The sequence below is a fragment of the Bemisia tabaci genome, chromosome 7 (genome assembly GCF_918797505.1).
Source record: "Bemisia tabaci chromosome 7, PGI_BMITA_v3".
In the NCBI taxonomy this organism is placed as follows: Eukaryota; Metazoa; Arthropoda; class Insecta; order Hemiptera; family Aleyrodidae; genus Bemisia; species Bemisia tabaci.
In genome coordinates, this window is record NC_092799.1 from 31274106 (window position 1) to 31295830 (window position 21725).

Below are 21725 nucleotides of genomic sequence, written 5' to 3' on the forward strand. Positions count from 1 at the left end.
TTTACGCTAGCTGATGTTTGCAACACGTCCATTGTGTAAACCACGTACGCATGAGAATAGAGAGAAAAAAAATGGTCTATTCCTTTCCGCAATTAAATCTCGAGCATGTTTGTAAGAGGCGTCCATTTTTCGAGTAGATGAGACCCAAACGCTAGGATACCTGAAACGTATTGGACTGAAAGAAAGAAGTGGGCGGGAAAAATAAATCGAGCATTAATTGAGGCGTGTAATGTGTGCGGGTAGAGTTTTCAGCGGCCTTTTTGTAACTTCAAGAGGAGCTTTAACGTCGAGCATTGACAGGTTATTGATTAAAGTTGTGGTTCGAAAAAGTTTGGACCGATGTCGAGAAAGCGGAAATTGAGTTTTGATAAAATAGTTTCCCCGTGGAGTTGGTTGGACTCGTAATATTTTTCAGTTTCCCAATTTTGCCACCTTTTTATCGCTTTGGGCCCGCCAACCATAATTTTCACTTCGCAATAAGAACGCACAAAGCCCAACTTGTGGTAATATTTAACTCTCGAAGTTCCACGAATTTCCAGACGGTCAGGGATTTTCAATGCGGTACGTTCACTGCAGATGCCTCCGCATGTTCGTGAGAAGAACGGCTAACTGTATTGAAGAAAGTGAAATCACTAATCCTGACTACTGATACCTGAAAATTATGGATCCCGCGAATTTTGTAAAAATCGCTTATTTTTCGATAAAACCACTAGAATCCCACAACGAATGGCCTGTTCGGAAGCGCGAAATTCGTGATTTGCTAGATTACCATGACGGTGCGTTGCAAGTGGTAGATTGAAAAATATAGGTGAATTCGAAACCCCTCTCGAAAATGCGAGTGAAGGAGAGCTTAAAAGTTTAAAAAATATCGGGAATATTATAGGAAATCTTACACAGCATTGCCGAGTTGACAATCTTCCATCGCCTTTACTGATGAGGTGCGCCAGAAAATCATGGATTCGGAAACCGCTTTTGAAGCGTGGAAAGCACTGGATGTTCTGTTCGAGCAAACCTCCTAAGACCTGCGGGCCGATTATTAAAATTTAGTGTTTGTCGAACGGACATATAGACAACATGGGTTAAATGGCGAGGCGTGATTGGTCGGCTATGTCTTATCGCTGCTTTGTCGTGCCTTCGTCAGGTGGAATGGACGACATACTGTCGGAAACTTCAGAGGTACCGATAGCTTGTGAGTTCAACCCGACATAGGCACGACAAAGCAGCGATAAGACATAGCCAACCAATCACGCTCCGCCTTTTAACCTACATCATCTATGTCCGCCTGACTAACACAAAATTTCAATAATCGGGCCCGCACGACCGTTATGGAATAATTTTTTCTCGATGCAGTTGACTGAAAGTGAAAACGTCTGTACACGTATTGCGAAACTGAAGAATGTATAGTACGACTCAAATAAGTAGTTTAAAAGGTAGGGATGAGGTTAAACTTCCAAATGTATTACTTATATATGCAGTACTCTGTTTAACAAAAAATTTCAATATTGTTAAGTCGAGCTGGCTGCTGTTGCGAGAGGGTAGCCTCATCAATTTTTCGTTTTTCTGACGTAAGGGCGTATCTCAATTTCCACGTGAGCCCTGTTCTTCATATAAATTCATACTTTCTGGGACTCATGCGGAAATCGAGTCTCACCCTTCCGTCAGTGGAGAGCAGCGTCGAATTGACCGGGGTGCGAGGAAAACTACCAACCTTCGCCGAGGCTGGAAGAAGGGAGTATGTGAGGAGATTAGGATATATTGCCGCATGCCGCCGACAATAGTTGAACGCTTGTACGCCTCGACGAGACATTTATCCAAAAAGATAAAAATTTTACTATCGTGCGTTTAAGTTCAGTGTAAAACTATTTTCATTGCATTGAGAAAAAACTCATTTCAGCAACATATTCCCCGCTACAGATACTCTTAAGTGCAACTCTGTGCATCCCTTTACGACTAATCATTGCAAACGCGTTTGGGGACAAACTGGTCCCATCATCTGCACAGTGTAGCTTAATAGTTTGTATTATCAACAACACTCACCATTTGGAAATGAAAAGCTTATCATGAATTGTTTTTTTCATTGATCATGTGTTTGAATATCCTCAGAATTGATTAATGAAACACCACGCACCTGAAACAAAGAAAATTGTCGGCTTCAGTTTAGATCGCTAGCAAGTGCAAGGGTAAACACTCTTATCTGGTTATATTACATCGGTCTACAGGAGTTACTTGTCAAAAAGTTCGGAACTGATTCTGCTAATTATCCCCGTCCAGGAACATCCCCTGAAAATTGGGCTTTTTGGAGGTAAAATTGAAATTTTGGAATACGGGCACATTATCTGCTCGAAGTCTAATATTAGAAGTCAAAGAATCTACATAAATACCGAAGTCAATACGAAACAAATAATGTCCTAAAATTGTTATTTATTCTGATTTATTTGAAACCTAATGCCTTGTTTTGCTTGCGGGTTTTTTTTTGTTGCAAAGAACAGAGCTTTATTCATGAGAACATCATTTAAAGTCTCAGAGATTTTAGGATAGTCTCTCCTTCAATTGATTTATAAGTTCATGTTCTGAAATGTGTTTGCCCTATACTGCCGTGCTAAGGAAGTACGCCGTATGAACATTCGATAGTTGCCAAATTTCCCCGGACAAAATATGTATTTTGTAGGAAACTTATCCAAATCTTTTGGAATTTTGAGATATTTTAGATCGAATTCTGTGCAAAGTTGTCTAAAGAATTAGATGAAAAATATTCAGCAGTTTCCTTGAAAATTTGTATTTGATCGGAGCAAATCTGGCAACACCCGAAGGCTCATACGGCGTTTTTCCTTAGCACGGCAGTAACCTTGTGATTCGTGCAGTTCATCGACTGAGATCTGTCAGTAGAAGAGGTTATGTACATTCGGGAAGTCTTTTGATGTTCAAGCAAAGCAAATATTAGAGTATTCGAAGCTGGAGGAGAGATAATAAACGGAGGCGCAATAAAAATCAGGGGTCCCCTAAGAGACAAGCGATTTCATATTTTTCTTATTTCCTCGCCGGGCCGTAGGAAAAACACGAGGCGTTGTTTAAAAAAGTTATCCTCCATAATCTTATTTTGTTGAGCCGAGGAGGATTTTCCGAAACTCGGGTGACTCTAAGCAGCCCCCCCCCCCTTTCTGGAGCCCCGGAATGGAATGAACTTTAGCGAGCTGGCGAACAAGCCGGGGGAGCCGGGGAAATACGGAACTATCCCCGTTTGTGTGTAAATGTCTCGCCACGAACTCTTTCCATAATTAAGACTCGGGGAAAGTGTGAAAGTTCCACACGCCTACCTCCCAAATGTTAGCGTAACCCAATTCCTGAATGTCAACAATTTGGTGCCCCCGGCCCCCCTTCCGGGAGGAATTTTCCAGCTGACTGCACCCAGTGGCGTGGCGTGCCTTGCGATACATCGATCGATCTGCCCATTCAACCTGTGGAATAGGGTCGATTAACAGGGTGAGCTTTAATAATCGATTTTTTACCGTAGTTTCAAATGGAGAAATATCGATAGTCGATCGTTCGCGCCTCGCCGCCGACTGCATCCTGCGGGCAAATGTCAAAATGAATAGGAACCGAAGCTCTATTCACTGTTTCTGCCAAGTGTGAAGTTGGGTAATTGTCGGAGTTAAAGACACGCCCTCGCCCGCCCGCCACCATCCCCCGCCGCGGCTTTTGTTTCGCAGTTTATGGGGAGGAAAATACTGATTATTAGGGCGGCAACAGGGTCGTTCGTAAGGGGATGCTCTTCATTACGCTTCGTCTCGGAAATGTCACTATCGTGCTTTTCGAGCGTGTTTCGATATTGAGACCAGCGGCGTGGAGTGCTTTGCGATATATCGATTGTTGTGATATTTAAACAGAATGGAAAAATTATCGATAAACAGGGTGATCGCAGCGAACACCTTAATCATCGATTCTTTACCATAGGTTTAAATGGCAGAACAAAATCGATACATTGCAATTCACGCCACGCCACTGATTGAGACCGAAGAGTGATGGGTCGTGCTTTCAAATGTGGCAATATAAAATTACGCGGTGGTGAATGTATTAAAAAATTTAGAAAGATTACCAAGGAAGGGAAACATCTAAAATGTTAATATCAAATGTAGTAATTTATCGTGATCTCGATTTTCAACACTTCTGAGGAAACAACTTAATCACATTTGCTAGAAAAGTCATTACTGAAGAGAAACGTCAAAAATTTCAATATAACGGAGTAGTAACTGGATTGCATTTTGCAAAAAGGAACCACTAGCATTGCAATGATGCAAAGATTGTGCAACTTCATCCTTTGCAATGAAATTGCGGAAATTGTGAAAAACTATGAAATTTAGATGGTAATTTTTGTCTTAAATTTACAGTTTTTAGCGAGTTAAATAGAAACTATTAAGGGATACTCGGGTTTCCTCCAAGACAAAAGAAGTTGCACAATCTTAGCAACATTGCAATGCTAGTGGTTCCTTTTTGCAAAATGCAATCCAATTTATAGCTACCCAATTTTCAGCATTTTTGAGGAAACAGCTCAAACACACTTGCCAAAAATACAGTGAAAAATAACATGCATTATATTAAGTTGAGCAAATCATAATCTTAAAAGTTTCCATTGATTATTAAAACCCAAGAGTGAATAAAAGAAACTGGTGTTCTTATGACTATTTTTTCGTGAAACAACAGATAAATAATTGAACAATCGACCGCGACAATTTGAAATAAATGGGGGGAGGGGGCTACTAAATATCTAATTCAGTTTTGTTTTTGAGGAATTCTTATCTGAGGCCTAATCGGCAATAATCCTGAAAGTTGCATTCATCACGTTATCACTTGGCTGACATAAGAGCGTAACTACAATTAGAGATGAGCTCGGGGAAGCATTGATTTATATGGACGACAGGGTTCATCGCCCAGTGTGGTTACGTCCTTATGTCAGGAGGGTGACGACATGACTCCTCTCGGATGGAAACAGATAGAATATTAGATCATGGTATTCTAGGATCTATGTTTGAAAGAGTGGAAAGAGCTTTAATTCGAATTCCCATAGATACACGACCTCGTCTTATATTTTCGCCGATACGTATCCCAGCTCTCCAGAAGCGAGAGCAGGTTATGAATTTGTTCAAATTGTGCTCCCGAGATACCTAGACGTGAATTTCAGGGCGTGAGTGCTCCGACCTGAAAAAACACGACTAGCTTTGAGAGGGAACATTAATAAAAACCAATCTTGAAGCCATTTCTTTTAAAAAATTTATCACAGTTTCTCATCGGTCCGTTGTTGTCGACTGATGTTCGAATTCAGATTCACGCTTCACATAAAATGTGAAACATATTTCATCGAAACTAACACCTTCAGACGGGGCATTTTCAATGTTTATACTTATGAATTTTGCTAGATAAGTTGCGTTTTCAGACTGACATTTAGTGGAGGTGGAAGGAGTGGTGGTGGTAAGAAGAGAAGATGATGAATTAAAAAGGGTAAAAACAATTTTTTTAAGGCTCAAGTCCACATCAAATTTTCTGAAAGTTTTCTGAAACTTTCAGCTGAATCATTTAGTTCGCATGTATTTGATTGGTTTCAAAGTGAACTTGATTTCCGCACTATAGGCTTTACCTATTGCTTTTTTACGGTAACGCAGCAGCCTTCATGCTTCAACTTTCCCGAAAACCCTGCCTCATTTCTTCCGAAGTTTTCTTACACAGCGAGAAAAGTCAACACAGACGTTTGGTTAATATTTGAGGTAAAACACAAAATAATCTCAGCTTTCAGTTAATTCTTGGGTTCCCGAGTCTTTCCATTGCTCTCTGCGCTAAATTTACCGCAACTGTACCAAAATCAACGCAAAAGGGTTGGTTTGTGTTTCACTTTCCTATATTAACCTAAAGTTACACAAGAACACACATTTTTTTATCAGTGTAATAGACGCGGAAGTTCTCAAGATAATGATCGCAATCGTTTTTCGGTGCAAAGAAAGACTGAGGAAAAAAATCGGGTCGAGAGAACGACGATTATTACTTGATTTTCCACCTTTGAGTACACCTGGACTTCTCTGCCGTGCTGAGGAAGAACGCCGTATAAACCTTTGTTAGTTTCCAACTTTCCATGGATCAAATACGAATTTTCAAGAAAACTTGTGCATATTCTCCGTTCTGTGTTTCAAAGAATTTTCCTCGTAATTACATCTATGCACTCTGAAAATTTCAAGAGAAAACATTCATAACTCTCCTCAAAAACGGTAATCCCGTTATCCAGTGACACAGTGATAAGAGAGTGATAAGACACAATAGCCCGAACGCAGACAGCAATAAAGACACATTAAAATACAAAAAACAAATGAGTACACATGGCTAGGGAGAAATAAAACAAACCAGGACGTTTCGGGTCTATTACATGCCCATTCTCAACTGGAACAGAAGCTAAAAAATGTAAAAATTAAAACGAGAAAATGAGCATGCAACTGACCGAGGTAGGAATCAGTGAAAACTGATAAACAGAGAAAAGATGGACAGAAGGGCACTATCACCTCCTTGATTAGGAATTCACCTCCTTCTGTTCCAGTCGAGAATGGGCATGTAATTGGCCCGAAACGTTCTGGTTTGTTTTATTTCTCCCTAGCCTTGTATACCCATTTGTTTTTTGTATTTTAATGTGTTTTTATTGTTGTTCTCCTCAAAAATAAACATTTTACACTGGAAAAAAAACACATGGATCGTTCTCGTGACAACATCGAACGGATATAAACTATATAAATTCCTCTTTGTTTGAATCCGTCCTGAGTGAACCGTAGACAACGTACAGTGGAAAAAAAAACACGTTGGATCTAGAGTCCAGACTCTTGGAAACATTGACAAGAAAAAGGACACTTGATTCAATCAGATTTAAGCTTAAATCAAAAGGAAATCCGCTCAAATTAAGAGGCTTGGTTCTTGATTTAAACTTAAATCTGATTGAATCACTAGTATTTTTTCTTGTCGATGTCTTTAAGAGTGTTGACTTTAAATCCAATGTATTTTTTTTTTTTCAGTGTACTGGAGGAAATTTGGCATCTCTCGAATGTTCATACAGCGTTTTTCCTTAGCACGGCAGTGCACCTGGGCCACTGCTCTCCTCGCTAGGACGGTGCCGGCCGTTGCTGACGGAAGAAGCAGGTGAGTGCAACGGAGCTGGCAAAGCCGCGAAAGGAGTTGGCCGGGGTCCAGAACTAATTTGCTTGAGAGCAGCGAATTCGGAAAGTGAAAAGGCGGGAGATCTCCCACGACCGGGCCGGGGCCCCGGGATCCGCGGAAGATAAATCGCGGCGTCTCGTGTCGCGTGTGCCGCGCCGCGGGAGCTCGCGTCCCGTCCATCTCCGCCACGCGCGCCGCGGCCGTCTCGGAACGATCGGTTCCTCGGGAACTCTCGGGGAGCGTCGCGGCGTCTGACAAGTTCGCAGGAACTCGCTAGCGTCGGAGGCGTGTCGCAGTCGCGGAAGTAGACAACTTGTTAACTCGCGCGTATTTTTAAGCCGCAGCCCAATAACCCTGCGAGACTCACCGCAAGTCGCAAGTGCTACCCTTCGCGGCTTCATTGTCAGATCTTTCGATGCTCCCATTCTTGTCCGTCAAAAGTTCCGGGATTCGGAACTTTTTGGTTCCGATTTCTCCCACTCTATGACCGTCAAAAGTTCCGGAATTCTTCTCAGATTTTTTAAAAGTTCCGGAATTTTTCTCGGATTTTTCAAAAGTTCCGGAAAATGTAAAAGACCCGGTTATGTCCGGTTATAGCTTGGGTATTCTTGAAGTTTTGGACAAATTCAGGAAAATCTCGAAAGTTCTGGGGAAAAGTTAGGAAAATCCCAAATGTTCCGGGATAAATTCAGGAGAATCTCAAAATTTCCGAAATTCGTACCAGTTCCAGGAAATGGGAGCACTGAGATCTTCCAAATCTGGCTTACCTCCCGAAAACAAAGCACGCGCTCATGTTGAATGGAGGTTCCAGGGAATAGAGAGAGAATAGGATGTAATTGCGGGTTAAGGATTTTCGGAGAAACTTCGGTACTTGGGCTGCTCCGTAAATGCAACGCAGGCCCACTCTCAAAGAGCCATGGCACTTCGGAATCTGGGCTGCAACTCACCACCGACGCTAGCCCTGACGCTTGCGTCAGTAAACACTCATCAACCGGAAACATATTAACCGGAAACACATCAACCGGAAACATATTAACCGGAAACACATCAACCGGAAACTCATCAACATTTAGCATTTCCGTTTCGGGTAAGTTCAGGGAGGTATTCATAGAAGTTGAAAACGCGTGCATAATGAGTCCACGAATGAGCTTAATTAAATTAGCCAAGGAATTCGAGAACACGGAAATGAAAGGATAACGTCATCCTAAAAAGGAGATAACGTAATCCTATGTTGAAGGTGGCATAAGCGTGAATTTGAATTTGCCGCGAAAGAAAAAACGGACGGGAACGGTTGACTTTGCCGCGAGAGGAACGGATTGAATCAGCCCAGGTACCGAAGTGTCTCGGAGGAGGGGACAACGGGTCTGCAGAGAAAGAGTGGAGTGGCTGCGAGGAGCAGCTCATGTACCGAAGTACACCCGGATTGGGGTCCACATGCGACATTAATGGGTACACATGAAAAACTTGGTACGGAAAGAAAAGTACCAGGGGTAATCCACTAAAATACTACCCCATGTTGTTGAACGATATGGGCATTTCCAAGTAATTGTGGTAAATTTTTTCAGCGTTTTGGTTCAACGAAAAAGTCAATTTCATTTCATAACGTCGCCTCGTTTGGAGAGGTACAACCTAATAATTTTTTTAAAATTTTTATAGGTATATATTTTTTATCCAACTTAGAAAGGCGGTGTCGTTTCCAGCCGAAACGTCTTGTTGAATGAGTTCTTTTCTAGCCTTGATACCCACAGGTGTATTTTTCTAGAACTTCATGTTTCACCACGGGCCGCTCAGTTTTCAACATAATTTCAAAAACAAGCAGAATGATTCGTGTGAAACATGCCCTGCATAAGCACCACGTTACTTTTCTTAGCTGCGCATCGTTTTTTGCCCATTTTCTGTGCGCAAGTAGCATAAGTCATAACTCAGCTACAACTTATTCGGCCAACGTTCCGGGAACTGTGTGTCTATGGACAGAGCCTTAAAGGGGAGTTTTTCGAGTGCGAGCCATCTATAGGGTGTCCAGGAGTTAATGTACTTACCTTTCAAAATCGATTTTTCGGCTCAAAATATTACTTATTTTCTCATAAAATTATGACAGTAAACGCTTCATAAGTGAGCTATGCGCTTCCTTTGCTACGAGTCATGCTTTCTTACAGTCCTTGCAGTAAAAATTGCCTACCCATCAAGGAGCTTCGAGAATCTGAAGCTTTTTCAAAGATCTGTTGTGTGGAAATGACGCGTTTCTGGAAACTTCTCTGCATGGCTATTCTGCTTGATTTTTGCGTTCTTTCACGTATCCTAATCCTTTATTCTAAATATCATCTACCAAAAAAGTTATCGGACTTTCAAAATTCCGGTACGCTCGTTACATCATTTTATGAAGACGCACCACAGTGGGACGAAAAGGTGTCAAAACGGGACATTCGCACATTAGACGATAATTTTTCGCCGATCTTCTCAAAACTTGACATTTTCGGTCTTTTTGGGAAAAGGAATCCAATATTATGTTCAGTATTTGGTTCATGGTGACAATCCCGCCAAAAAGTGATGTTGCCAAGTCTCTGTTTTAATCTATTTGATAAACAGATTAGCATGAATATGGTAGAGATTTAACGCGCGTGTCGTTTGCTTTTTTTCATTGAAAAAGAAAATGAATGCACTTATCCTGAAATTGAGAAATGCTTTTATTAAGAAACAACACCCCCCCCCCCCCCTACCGTCTTCTTACCTATCGCAAAAACCGCATCGATATTTGACTATAGGGGAATGAGTTCATCAATGGGCAGACATTAAAGTGAATCCGAAAATCATAATCGAATAGGTTGCTCCCAAATATTATCATTCTTTGACACAGATGCTTTTCTCCCGTTTTTTTTTCAAGGACTTTTCTTCTTCCCTTTTGAGCACCATTTTTTAAAATCCTGATTATACGAAATATGCAACAGACACTCAAAAGCTCTAATCTTAAGGTGTCAAGGCAAAATTCCATACTTTAGAAACTCCGAGTTTCTTAGGGGTCTTTTCTGCACTTCTGAGATATCGTTCATAAGAATGAGGATTTATTGCCACTCAATATATCGAATATGCTGGAATACAAATCATGGGATACTGTCAAACTGTCGCTACATTGGTTGAAATTATATTTTTAATTTCAGCCTCGATTCTAAGGACCGTTTCCATCACGACATCATCCGATTCTTTGCAAATTCAAAATAAAAAATTGCTCTACAAAAAAAGACGATAGCAATCAGTATCCTAGATATCAGATAAGCATTGCAGCAAGCTGATAAGCAACGCAGCGGCGGCGGCGCGGCGGCCAGCAACGCAGCCCGTTGCGCTCAACCTCAACCGTCAATTGGCCTGAGAAAGCGCTCGATTTTAAGCGAACCGCGCTCATGTTTTCCCTTGTAACTTCCAAAGTCGGAAGAAGTCGGATGAAAACTAATATGATTCTGAAAGCTAAGGATACGTAGAATCTCGATATGCAAACCGTTTCTTGGACAAGTCTGGACATTTTTTTAAAACTCTAATTGAAGTTTGAATTTTAGTTTTTTGACTTGTCGATTTTGAATTCACTCTCTGACCCCCAGGAAGTTAAAAGTAATCATCACCAATGACGTAAACGAATAGTCTATGTTTGTATTCAATTGTTATAACAAAAAATTGCATTTAAAATCATCTCGGAAGCTAGAGGAGCAACATTTGTATACGTGCGCTTTTACCTCGTTTTTTCATCTTTCCGAAACACGCGTTTCTCTACGCCTGTCATTTGAATATTCCTCAATAAAATTGTTAAAATCTTCGTTATTCTGGAAGTTTAGACCCTCCGAGTAACTTCTACACCTTTGGGTTTTGCTTTTAATGATTTTAATTTTTACCGTGAATGTCCCGTTTCTGTAATGGGCTCGTCCCAATGTGCGCACGTCTTTGAAAACACAAAGAATGAACAGTAAACTAAAAAATACCCCCTACCTAAAATGTCAGCTACGTACGACCAAATAACAAGGAGTCACATCAATTTGAAAGAAAAAATGGCAACTTTGGAGACGCATAACTCACACTTGTGAAGCGTTTTTTCGGGCACATGTGTACAGGAAGAACAAGTCATATTGTGAGGCGAAAAATCGATTCCGAAAGTTAAGTACGTAACTTCCGGACACCCTGTATACAAAGACAAACCACGTTATTCTTTCCAATCGCGAGGAGCAATACGATATGGAGCCGATTTTCCCGTCAAAACTCCATTTAAATTGATCCTTCCCGTTGAGCGCGGTCCATTCCACCTGAAGATACACGCTCGGAGCGGGGAGCGGGCAGATGATGAGGGCACGATCAACGGGCCGGGCCGGAGGCCGGGGCAACGGCAGCCGCGCTTCCTCGTCATATTTCGTGAACACAATCATAAATCTTCAGACGTCGATTTCGGCTTTTTCACACACTCATGCGTCCCATCGAGGCTTCGAGCATCGTTGTCGCGCATCGGAGAAAAAACGGCTCTCCAGTTTCATTAGGTGTCGCCGCTCCTCAACGAGAATCTCAAGCACGAGGCTGCCACGCCAAGAAAAAACTTCCATTGCCTGCAGGACACCGAAGTTATCGGTTCAAGTAGTCGAAAATTTTAGGCGTCAGGGCCGGACTTCGCTTCAAATAATGGACCACTAGACAAGGTACGAATGTCAGCATTCTGATACATGTTTCTTAACTAGGATTTCACGAAAAACACGATTCTCGCAACGAAAAGCACTGAAATCATCTCCTAACAAAGATATTAACGTTTTTATTTCACATTGGTTACGAGGAATTTGAACTGCCCGCTCACAAGAAACTCAAAGCTCTACGTGAATCAAATCGCGCACTACAACGGTTTCAGCAACCTTCTCAATCGAGCAATGTTCATTTTCCACCATTTGTGTCGTTCAAACTATAAGAAACTTGCTATAGCTGAGCCAAAGCGTCAAGATTGAGGTTGCCAGATTTTTATATCGCAGAGACTGTCATGATGACGTTTAGCGCGCGATGTGTGAGTCACGTAGAGCATTGAGTTTTCATCAGTGGCGTGGCGTGAATAATCGATTATCGATATCTCACCATTTGAAGCTACGGTGAAGAATCGATTACTAAGGTGTTCGCTGCGAACACCCTGATAATCGATCTTTTTTCATAGGTTTAAATGGCATAACAATCGATATATCGCAATTCACGCCACGCCACTGGTTTTCATGAGCGGGTGGTTTGAATTCACGCATCAAGAATCATTAAATATCTTTGTAAGGAGTTGTTTTCGGCAACTTTCGTTGTGTGCATCGTGTTTTACGTAAAATTTTGGTTAAGATCAGAATCAGAAATTATCAGATAATCAATAATCAGAATTAATCAGAATGCTGAAATTCGTGCCGTGTCTAGTGGTCCATTGCATTTTTTTAACGCTTACTGAAACTCGGATCATTCACCGATGACGTCGGTTACATGAACCTAGGTTCTGTTCCTACACTGAAAAAAGTGCCTTGTCCGAGAAACAAGGATTCTAGTCACCCAGACAAGACCGTCTTGTTATATTTGATCCACAAGGCATTCTAGTTTATGGGACACATACAGTCTTGTTTAGGGAACAAGACTTCCTTGTTGCATAAGTCAAAAGTCTAGTCACGGTAACAAAATTGTCTAGTTCTGGGAACAAGACTTGTCTTGTCAAAGTATTCGGAAGAAATTAAAATTGCAAAAAAAGTCACAAATTGCACGATTTATACGAAAATATATTTCTTCTCTACTTACTTCACTCCTCTTATGCCAGAATCGTCTCATCGGACCTTTCAAATTTTACCGACTTGATCGGGATTCGAACCCGGGACCGCTCGATTACGGACCGAGTGTTCTACTGACCGAGCTATCCGGAGTAGTTAAGAGGGGAGCCAAATTTTAAGTATAAGTATAGCCCACAGAATTACTTCTTCATTTTGTTGTTATCTCAAGTCTGTGGAATGCGTTGAGCATCAAGTTGTTTGGTTTTTTTTCTTTTTTACCATTTACCGTTTACGAAAAGGAATTTACATTCTACATCAGATAAAAATGGACAATTTAGGCCGAAAAAATGTGTTTCTTCAAGCAACGATGTTTCCTTTGTTCCGTGTTTATGATTCTAATTTTTATTTTTATTTTATATCATGATAATAATTAATAATATATAAATAAATCAAACGTTAAAAAAATAATTATATAATTAGATACATTTGATTTTAAAACCTTACGCATGAGCGATTTATTTTTAAAAAATAATCATAAACTTATTGTTTTTACCTTGTCATTAAACATGCAGAAAAATTTTCGGGGAACAATTATTAAGCGTGGTTCTTAAAATACTCTTTCAAAATATATAAAATAATACGCTCTCTTTGAATTTGACCATTACTCGCGCGGTGAGTAGAGAATCTTGTTACAGTGACAAGACTATCGAGTCCGGTGGCTCAGAAACCTAGCATATAAAACAAGACTGGTCTTGTTGCATTAACAAACGGGTGTTGTTTCCCAAACAAACTGAGTTGTTCGGCAGACTAAAAGTCTTGTTCCTGAGACAAGGCAGGTTTAACAAGTTTATCTTGTCTCCACGGCTATATTATTTTTTTCAGTGTATGACGGAAGACATCGATTATCGGCCTGAAAACTTTCAAGTTCTACATACTGAGGAAAAAAGCACTAAAGTTTAACAGAATGTCCTTTTTGTCTATGGACTCTCCACACTTACTTATTCTTCTCTCCGCTACGCGACTGTGGCAAATCGTAAGGTAAATACAGTTTCATCCGCTCGAACATGCAACTCCGCTTTTGTCACGTTTTCCATTTATCACCCCTACGTGTCGCAAGGCCTAAACGTTGCGCCCAGGTGCCAAATCGAACCATGCCCCTCCCCCCTCCCTCTACCCCCTTAAGCGTGGAGTGGAAACTTGCTGTGTAACTGCCAAAAAAACGCTCTCAGATTGTCGTGGCAATACGAAACACGGATTATGGTGTAACCCGCAAGCTCAACGGTCTCGTGGAACGGACGACTCGAACTGGCTATTTGCGTCGACTCAAGAAAATTCTCATCGTAGAACATGTTTTAATGTTAAAGATTTTTGCACTGATGCAGGGAGGTAATTTACATGTGAAATGCCAAACATTCCACTTACGTGACCATTTGTGATGAGAAAAGAGACGCGAGGATCCAGCAATCAAAAATTGAGATTAAGGTGCTTTCAGTAATGATGCAATGCAGTAATCATGCAATGAGCCTGTTGCAAACTTTTCCTAGAGCAAAAACAAGAGTTGTTTCAATCAATAAATGTCTCAAAAATCACGATGAGCGCATTAGCGAAGTTGAAAATGCACTCCTAACTTCAAAAGCTGCGTAAGGGATTTGCGTTTTATTGAGCCTCCCGCTTCAAAAACGGTACTATGGCACAGGTGAAAATTTCGTTAGAGGAATCGTTCCACTCAACCCTTTCGCAATAGCAACACCCAACTTATGTAAACACGCTGGGTCGTTAATAAATTATCAGCATCTCGTCTAGGCTCATGTGTTTTGGCTATCGAAGATTGGTGTCGGCTATGTTGAATATTGTGTGGTACAAATATCCTAGTGCACAAGGGTTGGATAGAACGACACCTCTGACGAAAATTTCACCGGTATGCCGTAGGATCGTTTTTGAAGCGGAAAGCTCAAAACGCAAATTTCTGAGGCAGATTGTGAAGTTAGGAGTGCATTTCAAACTCAGCTAATGCACTTATCTTGATTTTTGAGACGTAACATTCACGGATAGAAACAACTATTATCTTTGCTTTAGCAAAAGTTTGCAACAGGCCCATTCCAAGTGCTTTTTCTTGAGCAGTAAGTATTACTGTACAAACCCGAGAAGACGGATAAAGTGTATTTTTATTCTCTATTTTATATAGCTCATTAGGACTTATTATGATACCACGCGCAAATGTGTCAAGGCTATAGGATGTCTGTGTTTGATGGCTCCATTTGATTTAGTTAATATGCACATGATTTGTTTTAGAATAAATATCTGCATTTACCTTTCGTGATACTCCTTACACGACATGAGTAACATGAAACAGTCTTGCATTTGCATCGCCTCATCCTCCGAAACGTTCTAGTTTCAAGATCACAATGGTGCGAGTTCAATTTCTGAGAGTTTGCGTAACTTGGTACTTACCACCCGATCTAATAACGTCATCCACGTGACCCAATAACGCCGTCAAGGGATGGAGGCGTCTTGTGTGGCGAAGTTTGAAGTAATCCACTCATGCCGGGGGGCCAAATATGTTTCCTTATTACAGCAAACAAAGAAGTTTGCACTCAGCAACTATCGGATTTGCTTTCTTAGGAACATCAACATTTTCGTCACAAGTCGCGAAGTCTCGGGTATTAGTGCACCCTCATTCCTCTTCGATCTCAGACGCTCAAATACTGGTCAAAATTTCAGGCACCTGCCTATTAAATTCACTAACTTAAATTTCAAGATCGTCTCCGAAATTTCTTGTTTAAAAATTGAGCGATTAATCAGACTGCACAGGAAAAAAGGTCTTTCGGATCCCGAGTGCCGACGCTTAAAACAATTTTTAAGAAGAAATTTTTTTGATTAAATCGGATTTATGATTAATTTGAAAGGAAATGTATGTATGTATAAGCCGCTTTTACGGCGCGCTAGGGCGCTCTGCGACGCCTACTCTCCACAGGAATCTGTCATGGTAGAGATCCTCCGGAAGCTGGCACCTCTCCATCTCTTCACGGATGCCCTCTGCCTCTACCCACCGTTTGGCTGGACGCCCTCTCCGTCGCCATTTGAAAGGAAATCCATTTAAATTAAGAGGCTTGGCTCCGGATTAAAGGGAATATCCGATCGAGTCAAGAGTATTTTCACTTGCCTTTTTAAAGAGCCTGGACTCTGGATCTAAGAGACTTTTTTCCCTGGGTTTTTTGCAACAAAGAACCACTGTTTTTGGCTCATACATATAAGCACCTATCTTCATAGGAAACTAAAGGCAAATAAGTTGTTTCCTTAATGAGTTAGAAGAAGTAGTTCTTTATTGAACAAAAAGTCCAATTCACTGTCGTGAAAGGCTCTTCGTCACCAATTTGTCAAGAAAAGTTAAGTCGTAAGGATAGCAGCATCACATCTTTACACAAGCTTCGCATCGCTCTTTTTGGAATGAACTAATTAAACGCGGTGGTTTCAAGTTGGGAACTACTTTTGATTTGATGCAACGTCGCAGAGCGATGCGATGTCGACCTCATTTCCACGCCTCGTGTAATATAAGGACTTGGAGGTTAATTCTTAGACGAACATGTCGAAGTTCATAATAAACTAAAACCCTCCAGACACAAATGGATGATGATATAAAATCCTCATCCATCAATTAGCAGTGTTAGCTCCGAGCCGGGTAAAAGCCAGCGAAATGAAACTCCTTTCTTTGAAATGTACGAGACTTTGAAAAATACCGTAACCTCATTAGCGATTTGACAGTGAATATTTCACATGATGGGAGTTCATCTGATCTGATATATATCCCATCTAATGCAGCTTTCTTCGTAGGAGATACAAAACGGAATGAAAGAAATTCTTTTGAAATAGCTCGAAGAGCACGTTCTGAGTGATTGTTGGGTTGGGTGTCGAATCGTCTCTAATTTTCGGTACTATTCGAACATTCTAGACGGAAAAATAATTCCATCCAGTTGCCACAACTTTCGCAAGTCCAAGAGGTGAACGCTCTCAGAAGACTCCACCGTCCTCGAAGTAGCAACATCTACTTATTTCCGCAACAGAACAGTTTCATTTAGCCTGCAATCCGTAAGATAGGCAAAAGCGGACTCACAGGAACAGTAATAGATGTATTCGGACACAAGCCAATAATGCCATGTTCAACCTCCAAAACAGATAATTGGCAAGAAGTGTAGCGGTGTGGCCCGCTCCATTATACTTTGATAGTAAATCAAATGCAAAAAATTCCTATGTTAAAATTTAAGATCCCGTAAATAAGTATTTTTCTTATATATTACAGGCAGTGGTGTCCCAGAAGTGCATATTCAAACCCTAATTGGTTCAAATAGTCTAAATGAGTGACGATGACAGAGTTTAAGAAAACCGCCCGTTCTGTCATTTTAAACCATCAGCATCCAACAATTGAAATTTGTTTTTATCCTTAAAAACCATAATCACTCTATATTCATAGTTGTTCCGCTAACGTTCGGTTCTCCTCAACCAGTATCACGCCAATAGTTTATGGAAGTCTTAACGTTACGTGTCGACTCTTATAGTTTACGGACGCCTTAACGTTACGTTTAGTTCTCTTTATCCAATGTCGACTCTCATAGTTTACGGACGTCTTAACGTTTCAGGAACGACTACGTATACGACCGTAGGAACTGTATTCAGATTTGTGTGCTAATTAGCCAACCCTGCAACTGGCATTGGTCCGGTGTTCTGTAGTTTTGCTGTCGTTCGGAAGTATATATTTCTTTTATTTGAGCCCTGTCGCCCGCGTTTATACATGCTTTTCGGGGCTCTTAGGATAATGTCGATGGGTGGTTACATCGTCTGCGTGATAATTTTGGAGCCGTGTGCGTGAGTGTGCGTGTGCGTTCAATTTGTCTTGTTCAAAGCAAGACGCTGCGCCGCTGGGCCTCGCCGGGCCGGGGCAGGTATTGACACGGCGAGATTAGTTTGATGGATCAATCCGATCTGACAGTAGTACGCCGAGGCAATCACATGCAGTTCCAGTCCCCATGAGCTTTATCCGCCAGCTCGCAGCACTGCAACTCGGCAAATCCCTCTTAGTCGTAGGCTCCATTTGCGTTTCCTACGGATGAAATGCGTACATTTAAGGAACAGATTCGGTTGCCATGATGTCTCTACAGGGTGTTCCAGAGTTATAACCGCCAGCTGCAATAGCGTGTTCTACACGGAGAAAAAAATTTCGTGCGTGGGACCCGAAGTTGAGGTTATATGGATCTCTGAAGTTTCCGGATCACGTATCTAGAAACTTGAGGTCCAGCTGCCGAAGTTCGGGTCAGACATCGAGGCACTTCGATATGTACCGGAGTACTTCCGATGTGTGACCCGAACCCTTCGGTATGTATCGAAGTACTTCAGATGTCTGACCCGAACTTCGGCAGCTGGACCTCAAGTTTTTAGATACGTGATCCAACTTCAGAGATCCATATGACCGCAATTTCGGGTCCCACGCACGAAGTTTTTTTCTCCGTGTACAGTTAAAACTAAAGATTTCTCGCTACTAGGTTTTTTTTTTTTCCAAAGGTGCACTCAACTCGTGACTGAGGGCCTTAACCATCTATGTCATTTTAACGTTTGCAGAAAATTTGATTCGCTATCTTATCTACGGTACCTGTAAATTTCAAAGAAAAATATTCGTAACTTCCCTTAGAGTTAGATGTTTAAATGGGGGAGATTTGGCAACATCTGGATATTCATACGTCGTTTTTCTATATAGCACGGTGGCACGGCGGTCTCCATTATACGAACGTATTTATGCTAAAAGTAACTATGTTGCACGCAAAACCCCATGAACACAGTTCCTTTTAGCATAAATACGTCCTTATTTTTGTTCCATACTGAGCCCTCAACCTCGTTCGAAGCCGTAGCTCTTTAAGCAGGGTTTTACCTCAGGAAGGCCCGTGCAGTGCATGACATTATCTGTCTGCAGAAGGGAGCAGAATCGGCTCGATAAAGATTTAAAGATTACTTATCTCTAATTCACCCTCAATTTTCTAGGTAGTGTAGAATACATCCTGCGTGCTGTAACAGTTACGATGTATTTGATAGGCGAGAATGTGTAAATCACACGATCCACCAATAAAAACGCGACAGAGTGAAACTGTTAAACTGTTAACTATCAAGCTGAATTTTAACAATTACCAACAACTCAAAATCAAGCACAAATAAAAATTTAATGTTCCGAACTGTCACAAGCTATAATTTTGAGCATAATAATATTAAACAATTAAGTGAAGACCTGCTTCCATATTGTGGGCATGATTGGAACAACAACCTAGATAAGGTTTTCCCTCAAATTGTTATACATTTCTATCACATTTACATTTCGAAATCTCGAAATAAGCAAGACAATGAACACAGGAACTTGACGTTTGAACTAACAGCTCTTTTTATTAATCGCTACTTTAAAAGCTCAACCATTCAAACAAGCCCGGCATCTTGGATTTTGGAAATTTGACCAAAAATTAGAGTTCCTCCATCAAAAAACACCCCTTGATACCGAGTTCTCCAAAAGTCTACCGAGAAGGAGCCGGAATACTATTTTAGGCCACATCCTTCGACCTTGATTTTGGAATTTTAAAAATTTGACTGAAAAATCGAGTTTTCCGTCAAAGAACATCCCCTTTGAGTTTCACAAGAATCTCTGAACCAGGAACCCATGTGCAATCTGTTTCCTTTGTCATGAATCATTAGCTGACAGCTGAAGATGAGTAATCTCTAAAACAAACTTCAGTACATCCTCACATTTCGCAAAATACTAGGAAAGAGCATTGCACTTGAACTGTGCTACACGAAGAACTGAACGTGAGATCCGGCCGTCTCACTCTGAACTTGGCACGCTTTTGTATTCTCACGCATTTTTAGCCAGTATTCGCTATTAACTGTCAGTTGAACTTAAATCCCTCGACACCTCTTGTTTACGACAAACATTTTCAGTCACTAGTATGCAAAAATTCGCGGAACATTTTTAAATTTCACGTTTCAATTGTTTGTCTATAACAGGCAATGATATCTGGTAGCATTACACCATTATGCTAAACATGTTTTATTTTAAAATAAAAAATCAATTCATTTTTCCCGCAGAAAATCTTGCCGGAAGTACTTATATTATTGAGCAGGCAAATCGTTCAAATTTTCACATGTTATCAAGATTTGTGGATAGCAATTTTTTTTTTTTTTTTTTTTTTTTTTTTTTTTAAGAGGCAGGAAAAGAGGAGATGCTACATTTGCCGGAGAAGCTGTGAGAGGATCGCTGTGTCAGAGGCCGTTGGGCATCGTATAGGGCATGGAAGCGCTATAAGAGCGTGTTGGTAGAAGTAGTAGTATTAGTAGTATTAGTATTAGTAAAAAAAAACTTATGTCAGTTTTTTCGGACCCATTAGTTAATGTGGCGTGCCAGTAAAATGTCACGTCATACACAACCAGATTTATTCCAATTAGATTGTTTTCTTAAGTATTTGATGCACCTCCATGTCCCAAAGGTAAGTCTTTGATCTGAAATGTGCTTCAAATATTTGCAAAGGAACTGTATCAAACGCAAAGGCACCAAGATAGAGGCGAGAGAGTTTCTGCCATCTACTTTCATTTTCTCACAGCAAAATACATCAAGACGACTCAGGCAAAGATCTGTGCAATAAGAGAAGCGCATCATACGACAGCCCTTTGTATTCAGCAAATACTGCCGAAGGAAGGAAAGCTGCAACTTTATTTCATAACCAGGTGATGTCGATTTGTGTGCTTCTGCCGTGCATATTCGTGTTCGGACTGTTACATTTTATGTCTCGATTATTCGCGCTTCAATTATCCACTGTTATTTTTGGTGGCTTTTTTTATGAAGTAAGTGGAAATTTAGGGGTCTAATCAAGTCAACTCTGATAAAAACTCTTCAACGCCTGGAAAGGATCGCAGCCCGAAAACATTGTATTGTGTAGCAAATTTGTGATATCCCGCCAGTCTATTAGTGATTTGCATAGTTTTATGCTATCATACTACTCTTGTAGCTGCAAGTATATTACAAAAGCATATTGCAAAATTCATCATCTTCGTGCAACGACGCGATGGTCTAGCAATGCAATGAGTGACACGTTTTGTTATCATAAGCGGAATAAATTGAGGTTACCCCGTCTTTTTCTATGATTAGGTCTGGCTGCAACTATTCGTGTTCTTAGGATGTCCGTGTTGCGTTCGCAAAATTGAAGGCACTCTGGTTTTTTTTAGGTTTTTTTAATACATCGATTAACACAAACTTTCGTTAAGCAACTAAACTAGGTCTTTCGGTTGATCAGACACAAAAAATTGCACAAATTAACACGAAGCACGAATATTGTTATTAGGCAATCGTCTTGTAACCAGGTAACTGTATTGTTTTCAAGATAACTTCTGTTCTCTCATACACTCATCCTCTTCATCCCTCACTCATTTTCATTAATGGTTAGCTTTTACTAAGATATTTATGTTATATACTCTTCAGTTAATAGTGCTAAATATGTTTTACATAGATGTGCTCAATAAATAATTTAAAAAAAAAAATCCTCTGAACGACTGGGGGTTGAAATGGTTTTACTTAGTTTGAGTGGATCATGCACCAATGGAAAATATAGAAAAGAAGAAAAAGACGGTTGCTATGCACTTTACGAGGATGGACGCAGCTGACGGGCTAGTCAATCGCCACGGCTAATGACGCAAAAGCATCTAAGATTTCTTCAGTTCAAAATTGAACATGCCGTTGCCATATCATTTCCGAATGCATTGTTTTCGTTCCAACATTCGAGG

General features: G+C 40.7%; 1 protein-coding gene across 6 annotated transcripts in view; it reads right to left on the reverse strand.

The window, feature by feature from the left end:
- The window catches only part of 5-HT2A (5-hydroxytryptamine receptor 2A), a 237483-nt gene that overhangs the window by 163231 nt on the left and 52527 nt on the right, over nt 1–21725 (reverse strand). The window contains exon 2 of one of the 6 annotated variants that reach the window (XM_072302857.1): nt 2038–2128. The exons of the other annotated variants lie outside the window; for them this stretch is intronic. The gene's annotated coding sequence lies outside the window, so the exon portion shown is untranslated. The remainder of the gene's footprint in view (nt 1–2037; nt 2129–21725) is intronic. 6 annotated transcript variants of the gene reach the window in all.